Source organism: Anolis sagrei, chromosome 8, assembly GCF_037176765.1.
Source record: "Anolis sagrei isolate rAnoSag1 chromosome 8, rAnoSag1.mat, whole genome shotgun sequence".
In the NCBI taxonomy this organism is placed as follows: Eukaryota; Metazoa; Chordata; class Lepidosauria; order Squamata; family Dactyloidae; genus Anolis; species Anolis sagrei.
In genome coordinates, this window is record NC_090028.1 from 9,072,408 (window position 1) to 9,092,971 (window position 20,564).

A 20,564-nucleotide genomic window follows, 5' to 3' on the forward strand; every position below is an offset into this window, starting at 1 on the left:
CCGAAGAAAGAAAATGGGAAAGGAGTGCGGTGAACTTTGGCCTGATCCAGCCAGGCACTTCATTTATTCTTATCACTCGCTTGGTATTCAATTAAAAATTCAATTGCATTTAACATCCTTCCCTTTGGAGAGTGGGTGGGAAGTATTTTAATAATGACATATCGAGATTGTACAGACACAAATTATGCCGTGGCTTTTGAAAGAACACTGAGATGCACTTGATATTATTAACCGTATTACATTGTGATCCCTCCACCGACTTTTAATTAATGGTTGCGGATTTTAGAACCGGAGATTTAATGCTGTAAGATCAGGAAAGGGCATAATGTTACAACCTCTGTCCGTGTCATTCACTGACCTTGGAAAGGCCTTTGACACCGAGCAGGGTGAGCTCCCGTCTGTCAGCTCCAGCTTCTCATGCGGAGACATGCGAGAAGCCTCCCACAGGATGCTGGTCTACACCTCATGGTTCAGAAGCATTAGGCCATGGCAATTAAAGTGGGGCCAAACTGCATTGATTCTAACACCGAGCAAGGTGAGCTCCCGTCTGTCGGCTCCAGCTTCTCATGCAGAGACATGCAAAACACCTCCTACAGGATGCTAGTCTACACCTCTCATGGTTCAATAGCATTAGGCCATGGCAATTAAAGTGGAGCCAAACTGCATTAATTCTAACGCCAAGCAGCGTGAGCTCCTGTCTGCCAGCTCCAGCTTCTCATGCGGAGACATGCGAGAAACCTCCCACAGGATGCTAGTCTACACCTCTCATGGTTCAATAGCATTGGGCCATGGCAATTAAAGTGGAGCCAAACTGCATCAATTCTAACACCGAGCAGGGTGAACTCCCGTCTGTCAGCTCCAGCTTCTCATGCGGATACATGCGAGAAGCCTCCCACAGGATGCTAGTCTACACCTCTCATGGTTCAATAGCATTAGGCCATAGCAATTAAAGTGGGGCCAAACTGCATTAATTCTACCACCGAGCAGGGTGAGCTCCCATCTGCCAGCTCCAGCTTCCCATGCGGAGACATGCGAGAAACCTCCCACAGGATGCTAGTCTACACCTCTCATGGTTCAATAGCATTAGGCCATGGCATTTAAAGTGGGGCCAAACTGCATTAATTCTAACACCAAGCAAGGTGAGCTCCCATCTGCCAGCTCCAGCTTCCCATGCGGAGACATGTGAGAAGCCTCCCACAGGATGCTAGTCTACACCTCTCATGGTTCAATAGCCTTAGGCCATGGCAATTAAAGTGGAGCCAAACTGCATTAATTCTAACATATAGATGCACCCTCAAGGTCAGCGAATGAGTTTTCATGGCTTAGTGTGGACCTTCCTTCCCTTTCCTCCCTCCCTCCTTCCTTCCCTTTTGTCTTCTCTTCCTTCCCTTCCACCCTTTCATCCTTCTCCCCTTCCCTCCCTTTTGTCTTTTCTTCCTTCTCTCTTTCCTTCCTTTTTACCTCCCTCCCTTCCCTACCTCTTTCTCTTTCCATCCTTCCCTTTCAACTTTTTGTCCTTCTTTTCTTCCCTCTTTTCTTCCTCCCTCTCTATTTCTCCTTCCATCCCTTTTGTCTTTCTTTCCCTCTTGCTTTCCTTTATCCCTTCCTTCCTTCCTTCTCTTCACCCCTTTCTTCCTTCCCTTTTTCCTTCCTCCTTCCATCCTTCCCTTCCACTGTTTCTTCCTTCCTTCCTTCCTTCCTTCCTTCCTTCCTTCCTTCCTTCCTTCCTTCCTTCCCTCCCTCCCTCCCTCCCTCCCTCCCTTTTGTCTTTCTTTTTATCCCTCTTTCCTCCCTCCTTCCCTCTTTCTCTTTCCTCACTTTTGTCCTTTCTTTCCCTCTCTCCCTCTTTCTCCTTTCTTCCTTCCTTCCTTCCTTCCTTCCTTCCTTCCTTCCTTCCTTCCTTCCTTCCTTCCTTCCCTTTTGTCTTTCTTTCCTTCTCTGTCCTTTATCTTTCCTTCTTTCTCTTCATCCTTTCTTCCTTCCTTCCTCCCTTCCTTCCTCCATTGTCTTCATCCTTTTCTTCCTTTCCTTTTTCCTTCCTCCTTCCCTTCCTTCCATCCTTCCCTTCCACTGTTTCATCCTTCCTGCCTTCCTTCCTTTTTGTCTTTCCTTCCTTCTCTCTTTTCTTTATCCTTTTCTTTATCCTTCCTTCCTTCCATCCTTGTCTTCCTCCCTTTCGACCTTCCTTCCATCTTTCTTTCCTTCATCCTTCCCTTCCACCGTTTCATCCTTCCCTTCTGTCTTTCCTTCCTTCCCTCTTTCATCCCTCCTTCCCTCACTCCCTCTTTCTCTTTCCATCCTCCCCTTCCTCCCTTTCATCCTTCCTTCCTTCTCTCTTTCCTTCCTCCTTTCCTTCCTTCCTTCCATCACCGGACAGCTAGTCCACCTAGCAAGGAGTGCTAACATGCGGCCCCAAGTTAGAAAGTTTGTCCATGGCTGTTCTAGACACTAACTTAATGAAATTATGATTAATTTCATCAGCAGCAGCCCCCAAAATTCAAGTGTTAAAATACATCCTTTCAATGAACCTTGGAGACAATCAAGATCAATGCACTAAAAAAAACAGCAACAGAAAATGACAAAAATTGAAATGTTAAAAAAAAATCCCCAAAAACCAGATGGAGGTTTAAAAGAGCAGCTTGCCGCTACATACCCAATAACTGGAAGTTCTCTTTCGCAGCTTCTCCAAGGTTGTCAAAGAGGAAGCGAATGGCAGAGCCTTAAGAACACCGCAACGGAACAAAGGGTGCTTTATGCCTGGTTTTTTGCAGAGGACAACCCTCGCTTGCAAACTTTGGCCAGGCATTTTTAAAAACCCAAAGCTTGGAAGGTTCCTTAGTTCCCGTAATGTAAGTCCCCGACTGTGACCATCTTTATTTGCCTGTTTCTCACAAGTAACAAGAATGAAAATATTTCATTTCAAAAATAGGCAGTAAGAAGCCACACCTTGAAACTGTCGGGCCATCAAATGCTAATCAAGGTGGCCAATTGAAACATTCACACCTACTTCCAACAGACAAGAGTTCTTTCTCCCATTCTGAACACTCTGCAGATATATAAATCCTATTTTCCTCGTTTCCAACAGATCTCAATTCGTCCATTCTCACAACTTCTGAGAATGCCTGCCAAAGATGTGGCCGAAACGTCAGGAGAGAATGCTTCTAGAACATGGCCAGACAGCCCGAAAAACCTATAACAACCCAATGAAAATATTTACTGACTAGCCGTCCACTGCCACGTGTTGCTGTGGTCCACATGGGGGTTCTGTGTGGGAGGTTTGGCCCAATTCTATCGTTGGTGGGGTTCAGAATACTCTGTGATTGTAGGTGAACTATAAATCCCAGCAACAACTCCCAAATGTCAAGATTCTATTTTCCCCAAACTCCACCAGTGTTCACATTTGGGCATATTAAGTATTTGTGTAGAGTTTGGGCATATTGAGTATTTGTGTAGATCCATCATTGTTTGAGTCCACAGTGATCTCTGGATGTAGGTGAACTACAACTCCAAAACCAAAGGACACCCTTTCAGTATTTTCTGTTGGTCATGGGAGAACTGTGTGCCGAGTTTGGTTCAATTTCATCGTTGGTGAGGTTCAGAATGCGCATTGACCGTAGGTGAACTATAAATCCCAGGACTACAACTCCCAAATGTCAAGGTCTATTTCCCCCAAACGCCATCTGTGTTCATATTTGGGCGCATGGAATATTCATGCCAAGTTTGGACCAGATCCATCATTGTTTCAGTCCACAGTTCTCTCTGGATGTAGGGGAACTACAACTCCCAAACTCAAGGTCAATGCCCACCAAACCCTTCCAGTATTTTCTGTTGGTCATGGGAGAACTGTGTGCCAAGTTTGGTTCAATTCCATTGTTAGTGGGGTTCGGAACGCTCTTTGATTGTAGGTGAACTATAAATCCCAGCAACTACAACTCCCAAATGACGAAATCAAATTTTTGATTGAAGGACATACATTGGGTGTTAGGTGTCTTGTGTCCAAATTTGGTGTCAATTCGTCCAGTGGTTTTTGAGTTCTGTTAATCCCACAAACGAACACTGCATTTTTATTTATATAGATAATAACTCTTAAAATGCCATGGACCATTGGCATGGCGTCCAAGGCATACTCTTCTCCCATCCAAACAGGAGAAGGTAAAATGAGGGCATTGCTACCCAAACAGGAATTCTGCTCCTCAATTGAATTATTATTATTATTATTATTATTATTATTATTATTATTATTATTATTAGCTTGGGTCCCTGTCATTGCCCAGCTTATCTGAAAAAGTCAATATTTAATCATCCAAAATGTATAAGGTTGTGGGTGAACTACAACTCACATCATGCCAAGTTAACTCTGAGAAACTCCATCAGTACTTAAAGTTTGTTATGTTTGGCAAGTTTGCTCTAGAGTCATCATCGGTGGGGTTCAGTGAACTCTGACTGTAGGGTAAACTACAACTTCCTCTATAGTGAGTCGGTCCCCTCAAACCCCTCCAGTAGGTTGAGTTAGTCAGGGGGTTCTGTGTGCCAAGTTTGGTCCAGGTCCATCATCGTTGGAGGTGACGGTTTCCCTGACTGTGAGTCCAGAGAAGGGCAACTAAAATGATCAAGGATCTGGAGAACAAGCCCTATGAGGAGTGGCTTAAAGAGCTGGATATGTTTAGCCTGAAGAAGAGAAGGCTGAGAGGAGACACGATGAGAGCCATGTATAAATATGTGAGGGGAAGTCATGGGGAGGAAGGAGCAAGCTTGTTTTCTGTTTCCTTGGAGACTAGGACGCGGAACAATGGCTTCAAACTACAAGAGAGGAGATTCCATCTGAACATGAGGAAGAACTTCCTGACTGTGAGAGCCGTTCAGCAGTGGAAATCTCTGTCCCGGAGTGTGGTGGAGGCTCCTTCTTTGGAGGCTTTTAAACAGAGGCTGGATGGCCATCTGTTGGGGGTTCTTTGAATGTGATTTTCCTGTTTCTTGGCAGAATGTGGTTGGACTGGATGGCCCACGAGGTCTCTTCCAACTCTATGAACTACAACTCCCAGAAAGGAAGGTCGGTTCTACCCAAACTCCTCCAGTAATCAAATTTCGACAGTTATGTGTGCAAAAAGGTTGATCCAGATCCATCAGTGTTTGGGTTCACAATGCTCGCTGGATGTAGGTGAACTACAACTCCCCCAAATCAAGGTTAATTTTTCCTAAATATTTCCAATATATTTTGCTGGCTATGTGGGTTCTGTGTGACTAGTTTGGTTCAATTTGGTGGAGTTCAGATTGCTCTCTGGTTGCAAGTGAACTATAAATCCCAGTACCTACAACTCCCAAACGTCCAGGCCAACTCCCCTCAAAACCCACCAAGACATATTGGGTATGTATGCCAAGTTTGGTCCAGATCCATCATTGCTTAGGTTCATAGTGGGCTCTGAATGTAGGTGAACTACAACTCCTATAAATCCTTCCAAAGGCCTCCAGTATTTTTTGCTTGTCATAGTGGTTCTGTGTGCCAAATCAGTCCCAGGTCCATTGTTGGTGGAGTTCAGAGTACTCTTAGATTGCAGGTGAACTATACATCCCAGGACCTACAACTCCTATAAATCATGGCGAATTCTCCCCAAACCTCTCTAGTATGTTGCTGATCAATTCCTCTGTTGGCTGTGTATTTCTAAAGTTGCATTACTGATATTCAAACATACTGCAATGGAAAAATCTAGGGATTAAAAGAGCACTTAAGGTACATCTACACTGTAGAATTAAAGCAGTTTTACACCACTTTAACCACCAAGGCTCAATGCCATGCAATCCTGGAAGTTGCAGTCTTACAAGGAGCTTACATTTGGGTTGTTGTAGTTTTTCCGGGCTATATGGCCATGTTCTAGAGGCATTCTCTCCTGACGTTTCACCTGCATCTATGGCAAGCATCCTCAGAGGTAGTGAGGTCTGCTGGAACTAGGAAAATGGGTTTATATATCTGTGGAGTGACAAGTCTACATAGGGACATCTAATCACCTCTCAACAAAAGATTGCTCCAGGCACTAACAAGCCACACCAAACAACAGCCTGGCCATCAAATGTTAATCATGGTGGTCAGTTGAAACATTCACACCTAGCTCCAACAGACAAGAGTTCTTTGTCCCACTCTGGTCATTCCACAGATATATAAACCCATTTTCCTAGTTCCAACAGACCTCACTACCTCTGAGGATGCTTGCCATAGATGCAGGCGAAACGTCAGGAGAGAATGCCTCTAGAACATGGCCATATAGCCCGAATAAACCTACAACAACCCAGTGATTCCAGCCATGAAAGCCTTCGACAATATATTGAGCTTACATTTGCTTGCCAAAGAGTGCTGGTGCCTCACCAAACTACAACTCCCATTCGTTGTATGGTGTAGATGCATTCCTGGATCTGCCGAAGTTAAACCCGCAAATGTAGAGGACCAGCTGTACTTCTAAATGACACTGCTGCTGTTAACATGGTTGGAGTGTACATGTTTTTAATGGCAGCTAAAATATTTATGATTCCAAATTGGAAAGATAAATGTTCATCGTTCAATGAGCAGAAGATCTTACTGATTCAGCCATGCATGAACATGTATTTTACACCCATTAACTTAAAGGGAATGTGTATACATTTTTGGGGATATTTGATCAGCTTCTATTACCGTAATATATACGCTTAGATCGCAAGAGGCAACATGATGAAGCAGTTTGTTTGAATCACAGAATTATAGGACTCTGTATGAGTTGGTTGACTTTAAGGAGCCAATGAACAGAGGGGTTACCTAAGGATATTGGGAGGAAATCTGTTTATCGTGTTATTTTATGAAAACCAGGGCTGGCTTATGTTTTACATGTCAATGGGGTGGCGGATTGGATCTGTGTTTTAGTCCAATTCTCAAAGAGAGGACTGAATCTATTTTGAGCGTTGTGCTGCTCCTTTCATGTAAGGATGAAAATATAGAACAGATTCACTGCTTCATTGACATGGATGAAAGAATGAATAGTCCGGACAGGGTTGTGGCGCAGCTGGTTGGGAGTCAGCCAGAGGCGGCCCTAAGTAATTTTCAACGGTAAGCAAACAGTATTTTGGTCCCCCCCCCCCCCCAAACCAGTCATTGATATATATTTTCTGTTTGTCGTGGGAGTTCTGTGTGCCATATTTGGTTCAATTCCATCATTGGTGGAGTTCAGAATGCTCTTTGATTGTAGGTGAACTATACATCCCAGTAACTACACTTGCCGCACTTGCTCCCATGCCTGGCCCACTTTGGGTCCGGAATGTGGCAAGAGAGATATTGACAAGCTGGAATGTGTCCAGAGGAGGGTGACTAAAATGATCAAGGGTCTGGAGAACAAACCCTATGAGGAGCAGCTTAGGGAACTGGGCATGTTTAGCCTGAAGAAGAGAAGGCTGAGAGGAGATATGATAGCCATGTATAAATATGTGAGAGGAAGCCACAGGGAGGAGGGAGCAAGCTTGTTTTCTGCTTCCTTGGAGACTAGGACGCAATGGAACAATGGCTTCAAACTACAAGAGAGGAGATTCCATCTGAACATTAGGAAGAACTTCCTGACTGTGAGAGCCGTTCAGCAGTGGAACTCTCTGCCCCGGAGTGTGGTGGAGGCTCCTTCTTTGGAAGCTTTTAAGCAGAGGCTGGATGGCCATTTGTCAGGGGTGATTTGAATGCAATATTCCTGCTTCTTGGCAGGGGGTTGGACTGGATGGCCCATGAGGTCTCTTCCAACTCTTTGATTCTATGATTCTATGATTCTATGCCTGAAGACCCCGGCGTGTGCACCAAAAGTCACCTCTTCTCCTGACTTTCTCCTCAGCCATTGGGACCAAGAGAGAGAGAGAGAGAGAGAGGTGGAGATGCCCACCTTTCCTGAAGGTAGGCGCAAAAACAAAGGAGGGAGCGGAGGTGGGAGATACCTCTAGCCGGAGGGGCTCTCTCTCTCTCTTGGTCCCAATGGCTGAAGAGAAAGTCAGGAGAAGAGGCGACTTTTGGTGCACACGCTGGGGTCTTCAGACACTCCTCCGCACCCAAAGCGGGCCAGGTCCGGCAGCTCTGCCCCTTGGCCCACCCGCGGATTGGGGAGAGGAGAGGAGGCGGGTGGAGCGCCGGGGGATCGGGAAAGGGAGCCAGTCATGGGGAAGGGATCGAACGCGGAGAACGATTAAGCTCCGGCTCTGCTTGCACACTCGGTGGCCGGGTGGAGCAGGAACGAGAGGGGCTAGGAGAGGCTCAAGGGCCCTTTGGGAAGAGGATCGCCCGGCAGCGAGGCAAGAAAGCCGAGGCTCCCCCTGACTGCTAGGGCTGTTGTGAGCTGAGGAGGTGCTCCTCAAGTGGCGGTCGAGGGGCATTTACAGAGGCGCCTCTGCGCCCCTGGCAAAAAAAAGTGTTCTGCGACCGCTTACTTCGCGTAATGGATGAGCCGCCCCTGGAGTCAGCTGCATTAAAATCACCACTGAGTGCGAAGCCAGCCCGGTGTTGGAGCTCAGCCTGTGATTGTGTTTCAAGATCAGGGTGCTTTGGATGTGGGGAGTGATGTCAATGAGTTTCAAGATGAGTTTCAAGATGGCAATGGTTTGGTCAATGATACTGATGCAGAGAACGACCAGGAGATCCCTGTTCAAAGTGTAGATTCCTATGAGAATGTCCCTGAAGGATGAGGGGGTGATGGTGTGCTCCCTGAATTGATACCAGAGAGTTCCCATGATTGGGAACATGAAAACAGCTCGGCACCTGGCCCAGCTGCAGAAATTAATGAGCAAACAGTTAGACAGGAGATCTGTCAAAACAGAAAAGCCGAACAGTTGCTTCGGTGTTCTGCCAGACTCGGAGAGAAAAAGATAAGAAACTCTCAGCTAAAGCAAAACCAATTTCTGAGCACTAGAGACATAGCTAACAAGGAGATAAAAGTCCCAAGTACAGGATATGTAGTCAGATGAAGCATAGTTTGGAATCAAGTCAAGATTTCATCCTTGTTTCATTGGAATTTTCATGTTTTAAGTGCCTTCATTTCATGGTTTTGATTCTTGGATTTTATGCTTTTATATTCATGCCTTGGATTCATGTTTCCTGGTTTCTTGCATTTTGTTTGTGAAGTTTTGACTTTGTTTTTATGGACTTTGCTGGACTATTACCCTGGACTACTTTTTTCTGCTTATCTTCCTACCTAATTGGATTTACTTATTTCTTTAAAGTGCTTTTTTACTTTCCTGCTTTTTAATTATCTTCAGTAAAAGGATTGTTTCCCTATCCAACGGTGTGGTGTTTAAAGTCAGAGGGCTTTTTCTGTCCTGGAGTGCAACAGGTACTGCTTATGCGGGGAGGCTAATGTTGTGACTCAGTTTGATTCTGAGTCTGAAACTGAGTCTTGTGAGCCAGAGATCCCTGATGAAGAAGATGATGGGATTCAGATTTCTGTTGTGCCTGCCTCAGACAGTGTTGTGCCTGCTTCTGACAGTGCAGCAGGAGAAACATCAAGTCAGTTCTCAGGGCAAAAGAATGTCAGTGGGATAGATAATGGCCAGGTGGAGTTGCCTTCGTCTCCCCAGCCTTCTCACGGTGATCTAGTCCAGCTGGACCAAGATAAAGAGAGCCTTGAAGATAGTGAAATAATAAGCAGGCAAGAATGCTTAGAATTAAGGGTCCGGAGGAGCTCTCGCTTAGCTGGTTAGCGAGACGCCAAGTCGGCCAAGGGTCATCGCAATGCGTTCATGATTGCAAAGGGTATTTAGGCTTCTGGCTGACAAACGGGAGTTGTCAGTTCAATGTGTGGCTCTTTCATGCAAACTCCTATGGATTAACTTTGGCTTTAAGCAGCTCGCTTTTAGCTTCCTGAATCTGGGATTTTGGGTCTTGTGTTTCACCGTTTTACCATGGACTCTTGTTTGATCATTGCCTGAAGAATTATGCTTCATGTTTTTGCCTTTGGATCTTGGGAACTGTGGTTTTGCATTTAAGCCTTTGTCCTACTTGTGGAACATTTGCATTTCTTATTCTATGTTTTGACATAGAAATTTCCATGTGAAACAAGGATGAGTTATTGACTTGATTCCAAACTATGCTTCATCTGACTACGTATCATGTACTTGGGACTTTTATCTCCTCGTTAGCTATGTCTCTAGTGCTCAGAAATTGGTTTAGCTTTAGCTGAGAATCTCTTATCTTTTTCTCTCCAAGTCTGGCAGAACGCCGAAGCCACTGTTCGGCTTTTCTGTTTTGACTGTTTTTCTCAATAAACTACAAAATCTACAGCTCTGGGGTGGTTGTGTTTGGGAGCAAGGTGAAACTACCCTGAGTTGTAACAGCTAATTTAACTAATTTATGACACCATAAAACTCTCCAGCAGTATGCAAAAGAATGAGGAAGTACTCAATCAGTGTCACAAGTGGATAGTGAAGCGACAGCTTCCCCGGTGGCCGGAATTCAAGCATATCCTCATGAAGCTGGAAAGTTAAATAGCCTCTGTCTCTCTCTCTATATATGTTGTGTGATTATGGCATTCAATGTTTGCCATGTATATGTGCATTGTGATCCGCCCTGAGTCCCCTGAGGGGTGAGAAGGGTGGAATATAAATACTGTTAAAAAAAATAGTCTTGACGATATACAAAGTCCTGAATGAAAACGATTGCTTGGGATTTGGATTCCCACATGGCATTATGATCCCTGAGGCCAATGCAATGCTTCACTCTATTTTTATGGCTCCTGGTGGATGAATAACCCTGTGACAGCTGTGAAAATGGTTACTGTCTCATCCCGAGGTTTACTTTATTAATCCCAGCAAACACTCCCTGTGCAAACAGCCAAACACATGATCCTCTTGGGATTGTTCCCTTCCATGTATGTATTTGCAAGCTAAACTAGATGAACCATTTTGACCTCTTTGGACAAAGGGAACTCTTTTCTCTCTGACTGCACTGAAATTATGTAGTGTAGTCTTAACTATTTAACACTATTGAACTGTTTGGCAGTGGAACAGACTGTTTCTTTGGAGCCCTTCAAACAGTTGTTGGATGACCATTTCTCAAGCATGGCAAAAGGGCTGGACTAGATGACCCTTGTGGTCCCTTCCAACCCTATGATCCCTTGCAGCAGTGTTTCTCAACCTGGGGGCCAGGACTGAAGATCTCTCCGCCTGTCCTTCTCTTCCTTGTTCCAGTAGCATTCTCTCCCAACATTTCACCTGCATCTGTGGCTGGCATCTCTAGAGGTTCCGTTGGCAGTACTTACTTACTTAGGCGATCCCTCGTTGGACGAGTAAGATGGTTTTCCATTATGGATTTCCTTGTGGGTCCGTATGTGGCTGTGGAGCCCTATTCTTGCTCTGCATCTTCTTCCGCAGTGGGGGCATTGGTTTCCAGGTGGAAGGCGGTCCCGGTCGGGGTTGGCTTGACGCGCCTTCCTCCTGGCACGTTTCTCTCTTTCACCCTCCACTCATGCCTCCTCAAATTCTGGAGCACTGCTGGTCACAGCTGTCCTCCAGCTGGAGCACTCAAGGGCCAGGGCTTCCCAGTTCTCAGTGTCTATGCCAGAGTTTTTAAGGTTGGCTTTGAGCCCATCTTTAAATCTCTTTTCCTGTCCACCAATGTTCCGTTTTCCGTTCTTAAGTTCGGAGTAGAGCAACTGCTTTGGGAGACGGTGGTCAGGCATCCGGACAACGTGGCCGGCCCAGCGGAGTTGATGTTGGAGGACCATCGCTTCAATGCTGGTGGTCTTTGCTTCTTCCAGCACACTGACGTTTGTCCGCTTGTCTTCCCAGGAGATTTGCAGGATTTTCCGGAGGCAGCGCTGATGGAAACGTTCCAGGAGCTGCATGTGACGTCTGTAGACAGTCCACGTCTCACAGGCATATAGCAGGGTTGGGAGGACAATAGCTTTATAAACAAGCACCTTGGTATCCCTACGGATGTCCCGGTCCTCAAACACTCTCTGCTTCATTCTGGATAATGCTGCACTTGCAGAGCTCAGGCGGTGTTGTATTTCGGCGTCTATATTGACTTTGGTGGAGAGGTGGCTGCCAAGGTAGCGGAAATGGTCCACATTTTCTAATGTGACACCATTAAGCTGTATTACTGGCATTGGAGAGGGATTGGCTGGCGACTGCTGGAACAGCACCTTGGTTTTCTCAATGTTCAGTGACAGGCCGAGCTTCTCATATGCTTCTGCGAAGGTGTTTAGAGTGGCTTGTAGGTCTTCTTCTGAATGCGCACAGACGACATTGTCACCAGCATACTGGAGTTCTATAACAGCTGTTGTTGTAACCTTGGTTTTGGCTTTCAGTCTGCTGAGGTTGAATAGCTTGCCATCTCTAGAGGTTCCGTTGGCAGTAAAGCAAGCCGAGTGTATATATTTCTCTCTTTCACCCTCTATTCATTCCTCTTCAAATTCTACAGCACTGCTGGTCACAGATGACCTCCAGCTGGAGTGCTCAAGGGCCAGGGTTTCCCAGTTCTCAGTGATCTAAGACAACATTCCTTTCGCTGGGGAACAGAAATGCCGTCTCGTCTTCAGAATCAACACTGTCTGCCTCAATAACAGGAACAGGTTCAGAAATCCGTAACCCATCATCCTCCTCGTCCTGAGGAAACTCAGGCTCAGAACGCTCAGGCTCAAAGTGAGCCACAACAGGGAGTAGCCTCCCAAACAAAGATAGTTGGGTTGTTGTAGGTTTTTCCGGGCTATATGGCCATGTTCTGGAGGCAATTTTTCTCCTGACGTTTCACCTGCATCTATGGCAAGCATCCTCAGAGGTAGTGAGGTCTGTTGGAAGTAGGAAAAATGGGTTTATATATATGTGGAATGACCAGGGTGAGACAAAGGACTTTTGTCTGCTGAGGCTAGCTGTGCATATTTCAGTTGATCACCTTGATTAGCATTCAATGTCTTGGAAGTGCCTGGGGGGAATCTTTTGTTGAGAGTGATTTTATGTGCCTGTTTGTTTCCCCTCTGTTGTTTTGCTGTTGTAATTTTTGAGTTTTTTAATACTGGTAGCCAGATTTTGTTCATTTTCATGGTTTCTTCCTTTCTGTTGAAATTGTCCACATGCTTGTGGATTTCAATGGCTTCTCTGTGTAGTCTGACATGGTGGTTGTGAGAGTGGTTCAGCACTTCTGTGTTCTCAAATAAAATGCTGTGTCCAGGTTGGTTCATCAGGTGCTCTGCTATGGCTGATTTCTCTGGTTGGAGTAGTTTGCAGTGCCTTTCATGTTCCTTGATTCGTGTCTGGACAAGGCTGCTGCGTTTGGTGGTCCCTATGTAGACTTGTCCACAGCTGCATGGTACACGGTAGGAGATATCAGGAGAAAATTGCCTCCAGAACATGGCCATATAGCCCAGAAAAACCTACAACAACCCAGTGATTCCGGCCATGAAAGCCTTCGACAATACAAAGATAGAGTTACATCTGATGATGTGGCATCTCAGCCAATGGCCTTGGTATCAAGGAAGAGGAGGGCGACTAAAATGATCAAGGGTCTGGAGAACAAGCCCTATGAGGAGCGGCTTAGGGAACTGGGCATGTTTAGCCTGAAGAAGAGAAGGCTGAGAGGAGATATGATAGCCATGTATAAATATGTGAGAGGAAGCCACAGGGAGGAGGGAGCAAGCTTGTTTTCTGCTTTCCTGGAGACTAGGACGCGGAACAATGGCTTCAAACTACAAGAGAGGAGATTCCATCTGAACACGAGGAAGAACTTCCTGACTGTGAGAGCTGTTCAGCAGTGGAACTCTCTGCCCCGGAGTGTGGTGGAGGCTCCTTCTTTGGAAGCTTTTAAGCAGAGGCTGGATGGCCATCTGTCAGGGGTGATTTGAATGCAATATTCCTGCTTCTTGGCAGGGGGTTGGACTGGATGGCCCATGAGGTCTCTTCCAACTCTTTGATTCTATGATTCTATGATTCTAAATGTAATTGCCCAAGAGAGTTATCACCAGCAAAAACCTGCCCGCCGAAGGGAAAAGGTGGTGGAGTGCCTGCAAAGCACCCGTTTAGATAGCTGCTATATTTAGATTTCCATTTCCAAGCCTCCCCAAACCGCCTTCCATTCTTCCCAGTCCCCTTTTCTACCTCTGTGCAAAGAAAGTACAGAAACTCAAGTGTCGCTCCAGGAGACAATTTGTCCTTACCGCCTTCTTTTTTTAAAAAAATAGTTAATTTTTTTTAAAAAAATCCTTTGTGACAAAGAAGCGAACGTTCCTGTGTTCTGAATTAAAATGAAGCTATTACCTTCATCAAAAAAAAAGGAAGGGGGAAGACAGCTTGATTTGCATTTTATCATTGCACAAAGCAGGAAGGCAAGGCCACTTCATGCACGCTGCCATTTTCCAAGCGCTTGATATCTCCAAGTGGAGACACAAGGCTAGACGTGTGCTCAAGCAGGAGTGCGGACAGATAAGAAGCAAGCTCGTCCAGTGCAGTCACAAATGGGAGAAACCAACATTAAGTGTTAAAGCAGCGTTTCTCAACCTAGGAGTTGCGAGGGGGGCGTCAGAGGGGTTGCCAAAGACCATCAGGAATCACAGTATTTTCTGTTGGTCATGGGGGTTCTGTGTAGGAAGTTTGGCCCAATTTTATCATTAATTATTATTAAATTATTATTAAACTTTATTTGTACCCCGCTAGCATCTCCCGAAGGACTCGATGCGGCTGATAAAATGCAAATCGATGATAAAATGCAAATCGAGAGGCACTCCTGGTCAGTCGAAAGGCCAAACAGGGCATAGGGTTACAGCCTGTGCTGGATGGGGTTACACTCCCCCTGAAGACGCAGGTTCGCAGTTTGGGTGTGATCCTGGATTCATCGCTGAGCCTGGAACCCCAGGTTTCGGCGGTGACCAGGGGAGCATTTGCACAACTAAAACTTGTGCGCCAGCTGCGCCTGTACCTTGGGAAGTCAGATCTGGCCACAGTGGTCCACGCTCTTGTCACATCCCGGTTGGATTACTGCAACGCACTCTACGTGGGGTTGCCTTTGAAGACTGCTCGGAAACTTCAACTAGTCCAGCGAGAAGCAGCCAGATTGCTCACCAGAGCGGCGTACAGGGAGCATACCACCCCCCTGTTGCGTCAGCTCCACTGGCTGCCAGTTTGCTACCGGGCCCAATACAAAGTGCTGGCTTTAGCCTATAAAGCCCTAAACGGTTCTGGCCCAGTCTACCTATCCGAACACATCTCTTCCTACGAACCCTCCAGGAAGTTAAGATCATCTGAGGAGGCCCTGCTCTCGATCCCGTCTGCTTCGCAAGCACGCTTGGCGGGGACGAGAGACAGGGCCTTCTCTGTGGTGGCCCCTCGGCTGTGGAACTCCCTGCCTAGGGATATTAGATCAGCCCCCTCCCTCCTGACCTTTCGTAAGAGAGTGAAAACCTGGCTCTTCGAGCAGGCATTCGGAACCCCGGAATAGATAGTCAAGCTTGAGATGGAGAATGACCCAGGAACGGCCAAGACGATGAAATGGATGAGGATTGGAATGAGAGGATATAGTTCTTTTTAAATTGTTATTGCACTGTCTTTTTTGTCTAATTGCACTTAATTGTTTTTGCTTTTGTACTGTATTGATGGCATCGAATTGTGCCGATATGTAGACCGCCCTGAGTCGCCTGCGGGCTGATATGGGCGGGATATAAGTGATGTAAATAAATAAAATAAATACAAAGGCCAAGGCCTCAACACACAATATAACAATACAAAACCTAAGGCAAATTAAAAACAATTAAGGCAATATAAACAACAAGCAATAAACAATACACTAAGACACAATAAAACTGGGCCGGGCCAGAGTAATGGGTACAGGGTTAAAAGTGCTGATGTGACAGGTGGTATATAAGGCATTATAGGGCAAGTGCAGTGTGCGGTGTGCAGCAATCTTAGTTCTAGTAAAGTGCTTATTGGACTTGGTATTGGAGTTTTCCTAATCTGGGAAGGCACATCGGAACAGCCAGGTCTTCAAGTCTGCCAATGTAGGGGCCTGTCTAAGATCTTTGGGGAGGGTGTTCCAGAGTCGGGGGGCCACCACAGAAAAGGACCTGTCTCGTATCCCCACCAAACGCGCTTGCAACGCAGGCGGGATCACGAGCAGGGCCTCTCCAGATAAATGAAGTGAATGCGTGGGTTCGTAGATGGAGATGTGGTCACGCAGGTAGGATGGTCCCAAACCGTTCAGGGCTTTGTAGGTCAGCACCTGCACCTTAAATTGGGCTCGGAAAATAAACGGCAGCCAGTGGAGCTCCTTGAACAGGAGGGTTGACCTCTCTCTGTAAGGGGCCCCAGTTAACATCCTGGCTGCTGCTTGTTAGACCAGTTGGAACTTCCGAGCCGTTTTCAAGGGCAGCCCCACGTAGAGCGCATTGCAGTAGTCCAATCTGGAGGTGACCAAGGCATGGACCACCCCGGCCAGATCAGCCTTCGCGAGGTACGGTCGCAGTTGGCGCACAAGTCTCAATTGTGCAAAAGTCCTCCCAGACACCACCGATGCCTCAGCCTCAAGCGTAAGTGATGAATCCAAGAGGACTCCCAAACTGTGGACCTGTGACTTCAGGGGGAGTGTAACCCCGTCCAGCACAGGTTGCCACCCTATACCCCGGTCAGGTTTACGATCGACCAGGAGGACCTCTGTCTTGTCAGGATTGATCTTCAGCTTCTTCTCCATCATTGATGGAGTTCAGAATGTTCTTGGATTGTAGGTGAACTACAACTCACAGTCATTACAACTCCCAAATATCAAGGTCTATCTTCCCCAAGCTGCACCAGTGTCCACATTTGGTCACATTGAGTATTCATGCCAAGTTTGGTCCAGATGCATCAGTGCTCTCTGGATGTAGGTAAACTACAACTCCAAACCCAAGGTCAATGCCCACCAAACCCTTCCAATATTTTCTGTTGGTCATGGGAGCTCTGTGTCCCAAGTTTGGTTCAATTCCATGATTGGTGGAGTTCAGAATGCTCTTTGATATTGTAGGTGAACTATAAATCCCAGCAACTACAACTCCCAAATGACAAAATCAATCCTCCCCCCCAACCCCGCCAGTATTCAAATTTGGGCGTATCGAGTATTTGTGCCAAATGAATGAAAATACGTCCTGCATATCGGATATTTACAAGATGATTCATAACAAAATTATAGTTGTGAAGTAACAATGAAAATAATGTTATGGTTGGGGGTCACCACAACATAAGGAACTGTATTAATGGGTCACGACATTAGGAAGGTTGAGAACCACTGAGTTAGAAGCTTTTCCCAGAGCTTTCCCCAGAGGCCGAGATAATTTCAGAGAAGTTAACAGGGTATAAGGAACATTGCACTAACAACGGACAGACTTCAATCATATCGTTAAATATGTTTCCCCAACATGAAAGCAAACCCAACTATAAATCACAGCAACTACAAATCCCAAATGTCAAAGTCTATTTTCCCCCAAACTCCACCAGTGTTCACATTTGGGCATATTGAGTATTCGTGCCAAGTTTGGTCCAGATCCATTCTTGCTGGAGTCCACAGGGCTCTCTCGATGTAGGTGAACTAAAACTCCCATACTCAGGGTCAATGGGTTGTTGTAGGTTTTTTCGGGCTCCCATACTCAGGGTCAATGTCCACCAAACCCTTCCAGTATGTTCTGTTGATCGTGGGAATTCCGTGTGCCAAGTTTGGTTCAATTCCATCATTGGTGGAGTTCAGAATGTTCTTTGATTGTAGGTGAACTATACATCCCAGCAACTACAACTCTCAAATGTCAAAGTTTATTTTCCCCGCATTCCACCAGTGTTCACGTTTGGGTATATCGAGTATTCGTGTCAAGTTTGGTCCAGATCCATTCTTGTTTGAGTCCACAGGGCTCTCTCGATGTAAGTGAACTACAACTCCCATACTCAGGGTCATTTGGTTGTGGTAGGTTTTTTCGGGCTCCCATACTCAGGGTCAATGTCCACCAAACCCTTCCAGTATGTTCTGTTGATCGTGGGAATTCCGTGTGCCAAGTTTGATTCAATTCCATCATTGGTGGAGTTCAGAATGCTCTTTGATTGTAGGTGAACTATACATCCCAGCAACTACAACTCTCAAATGTCAAAGTTTATTTTCCCCACATTCCACCAGTGTTCACGTTTGGGTATATCGAGTATTCATGCCAAGTTTGGTCCAGATCCATTCTTGTTTGAGTCCACAGGGCTCTCTCGATGTAAGTGAACTACAACTCCCATACTCAGGGTTATTTGGTTGTGGTAGGTTTTTTCGGGCTCCCATACACAGGGTCAATGTCCACCAAACCCTTCCAGTATGTTCTGTTGGCCGTGGGAATTCTGTGTGCCAAGTTTGGTTCAATTCCATCATTGGTGGAGTTCAGAATACTCTTTGATTGAAAGTGAACTATAAATCCCAGCAACTATAACTAAAATGTGAAGGTCTATTTCCCCCAAACTCCACCAGTGTTCACATTTGGGCATATTGAGTATCCATGCCAAGTTTGGTCCAGATCCATCATTGTTTGAGTCCACAGTGCTTTCTGGATATAGGTGAACTACAACTCCCAAACTCAAGTTCAATCCCCACCAAACACTTACAGAATTTTCTGTTGAACCCAGTTTGGTTCAATTCCATCATTGGTGGAGTTAAGAATTCTCTTTGATTGTAGGTTAACGATAAATCCCAGGAATTATAACTCCTAAATGTCGTGATCTATTTTTCCCACAGAGCCCTGGCAGTTAAAATGGTGTCAAACTGAATTAATTCTACAGTGTAGATCAGTGTTTCTCAACCTTCCTAATGCCGTGACCCCTTAATACAGTCCCTCATGTTGTGGTGACCCCCAAACGTAACATTTTTTGTTGCTATTTCATAACAGTCATTTTACTATTGTTATAAATCATAATGTAAATATCAGATATGCAAGATGTATTTTCATTCACTGGACCCAACTGGGCACAAATACCCAATGCACCCATGTGTAAATGCTACTGGAGTTGGGGGAGGATTTATTTTGTAATTTAGGAGTTATAGTTTTTGGGATTTATAGTTCACCTATAATTAAAGAGCATTCTGAACTCCACCGGCGATGGATTCGAACCTAATTTGGCACACAGAACTCCCAAGACCAATGGAAAACTCTTGAAAGGTTTGGTGGGCATTGACCTTGAGTTTGGGAGTTGTAGTTCACCTATATCCAGAGAACATTGTGGACTCACGCAATGGTGGATCTGGACCAAACTTGGCACAAATACTCAATATGTGCAAATGTGAACACTGGTGGAGTCTGGGGACAATAGACCTTGACTTTTGGGAGTTGTAGTTGCTGGGATTTATAGTTCACTACAATCAAAGAATATTCTGAACTCCACCAACGATAGAATTGGCTCAATCTTCCAACATGGAATCCCCATGACCATCAGAAAATACTGTGTTTTCTGATGGTCTTTGGCGACCCCTCTGACACCCCTTCATGACCCCCTCCGGGGTCCCGACCCCCAGGTTGAGAAACACTGGTGTAGATGCACCCCATGCCTTCATAGTTGTCCACTTGTGAGGTAACGAGAATAATACTACACCAGCATCTCGAACCATTTGTCGGACTCTCATTCCCATCATTCCAGCCAATGCAAGAATGCTTTTTTTGTATCAGGAGCAACTTGAGAAACTTGAGAATTGGATGTCTGCAAGGACGTTGCCCAGGGAACTCCTGGATGTTTTAGCATCCTGTGGGAGGCTTCTCGTATGTCTCCACATGAGAAGCTAGAGCTCACAGAAGGGAGCTCACCCCACTCCCCAGATTCGAACCACTGACCTTTTGGTCAGCAGTTCTGCTGCCACAAGGGTTTAAGCAATTGTGCTGATTGTGGATGATGGGAAATAATTTAACCCATCTTGGAAAATCTGATGGACACTACTTGACACTAGCGATGTGATTCTTGTCCAAACATATTGTGAAAAGGACAAGGCTTTCGTACCCAGGGATGGTTTTAACCAGCTCAGCTTCTTTCATTACAATCTATATATATAAAAAGAGAAAGGGCGTTCAACGGGACAGCAAAACGCGAAAAACCCCCAACGAAAACTTACCAAATTTACCATGCACATACCTCAACCCACAAGGTATGCACAAATCGATTCAAAACTCTAAACAACATTTTGACACACTCATAATCACAAAAAACAACTGAGCGTGTGCAAAGGCGACCCGCCGCAAGTCCCCGGCGCACACACACGGCCGGCAGGACAACGAAGGACGGAGAGAAGGAGGGAGAGAAGAAGGGAAAGAAGAAGGGAAGGAAAGAAAGAAAGGTAAAGAAGGAAGGAGAGAAGGAAGGACAGAAAGTGTGAGAGAAGAAGGGAAAGAAGGAGAGAAGGAAGGAAAGAAAGAAAGGTAAAGAAGGAAGAAGGAAGGATAGAAAGTGCGAGAGAAGAAGGGAAAGAAGGAGAGAAGGAAGGAAAGAAAGAAAGGTAAAGAAGGAAGGAAGAAGGAAGGATAGAAAGTGTGAGAGAAGAAGGGAAAGAAGGAGAGAAGGAAGGAAAGAAAGAAAGGTAAAGAAGGAAGGAAGAAGGAAGGATAGAAAGTGTGAGAGAAGAAGGG

General features: G+C 45.6%; 1 protein-coding gene across 2 annotated transcripts in view; it reads right to left on the minus strand.

Moving 5' to 3' along the window:
- SMPD3 (sphingomyelin phosphodiesterase 3) overlaps positions 1-20,564 on the minus strand; it is a 280,787-nt gene that overhangs the window by 205,415 nt on the left and 54,808 nt on the right. Inside the window, exon 1 of one of the 2 annotated variants that reach the window (XM_067471020.1) lies at positions 2,654-2,718. The exons of the other annotated variant lie outside the window; for it this stretch is intronic. The gene's annotated coding sequence lies outside the window, so the exon portion shown is untranslated. Of the gene's footprint in view, positions 1-2,653; positions 2,719-20,564 lie in introns of those variants that run through there. 2 annotated transcript variants of the gene reach the window in all.